The following is a 1,407-nucleotide window of genomic DNA, read 5'->3' as shown; positions in this document are numbered from 1 at the left end:
ATTAGTTTAATATGAAAAATGGAGAAAATTTATATAAAAGCCTTGTTAGTTATTGTTTTATAGCCTATTTTTCTTTTTTTTTTTTACATCCATCTATCCTAGTAGGGTTGACAAAAACAAAATCTTCTTCTTCTTCTTTTTTTTTTTTTTTTTTTTAACAAAATAGAGCTCTTATGCTTGGGAAATGCATTTCTCTATAGAACCAAACCCATTAGCTTATTTCTGTACCTGCCTCATCAATATGAGCTGGAATACCTTGTAATTGTGGCAATTTATTAACCTCTGCTGTAAAAGCAGAAGGGAGAACACACATGCTATTTCTCGTGGAAATGGTGGGGAGGGGAAGGGTCTTAGGGCTCTAGTGGCAGTGGTGGGGAGGGGAAGGTGTTTAGGGCTTCAGTGGCAGTGGTGGGGAGGGGAAGGTGTTTAGGGCTTTAGTGGCAGTGGTGGGGAGGGGAAGGGTCTTAGGGCTTCAGTGGCACAGGGAGGACGACGAGACAAGCGCCAGAGGCAGGGTGCGTCTTCCACCAACACGAGCATTCAGGGCTGAGGGTCTCCACAGTCCACACTGCACACTCTTTCCTCTTCCCTTTCTCCCTGTACTGCAACTTCTCCCACAAGAGTCCACTTGTAAGAGAGCTCACGATCTAAAGGAGAGAGACTGAAGAACATAAATAAATAAATACACATAAAAGGCAACAAGTAATATAGTAGGGCATGCTGATGAAGGACGTTGTCCAGAAACTGTGGCCAAGAGTGTTTTCTTTCTATGAACACTCTTTAGACATATATTTAAACATATATTTTGATCAAAATTTCCTTCCAAAGATTGTTAGAGCCACCTGTTGGGACATTGTGCACAGAGACATTGCTTCTTACCCATGACTGGTGGTTAATTCCACAATACAAAACCCACATTCCCCAAAGATGAGGGTCCCTGCAGAGGGGGCAGGACAGGGATGACGCTAAAGATGGCGCCAGCACGACTGTTTATACACCGTGTACGTAACTAATCACCATCACAATAACATAGTTCCTCCCAGTACCTTCTTGGGCACCCCATCCTAGTTCCCTCCGCTGAACCCCTTCTTCTTGACAGCTAGTCCCTTTTTTTTTTTTTTTTTTTTTTTTAGTTTTTTGAGGTAGGGTCTTGCTCTCGCCCAGGCTGACCTGGAATTCACTCTGTCGTCTCAGGGTGGCCTTGAACTCACGGTGACCCTCCTACCTCTGCCTCCCGAGCGCTGGGATTAAAGGCGTGCATCACCATGCCCGGCAGCTAGTCCCTTTTCTATTTTGATTCTTCTTCCCTCTCCTTCATCCACGTTGAAGGTGCGGCCTGGTGTACGTAATGACAGCCCTTATGGGGTCACGGGTGGGTGCAGTGACCACTTCCTTTCCTTAAGACAG

Source organism: Jaculus jaculus, chromosome 14, assembly GCF_020740685.1.
Source record: "Jaculus jaculus isolate mJacJac1 chromosome 14, mJacJac1.mat.Y.cur, whole genome shotgun sequence".
Taxonomy (NCBI): domain Eukaryota; kingdom Metazoa; phylum Chordata; class Mammalia; order Rodentia; family Dipodidae; genus Jaculus; species Jaculus jaculus.
The sequence above is the reverse complement of the archived record's forward strand: the minus strand, read 5'-3'. Positions refer to the sequence as shown.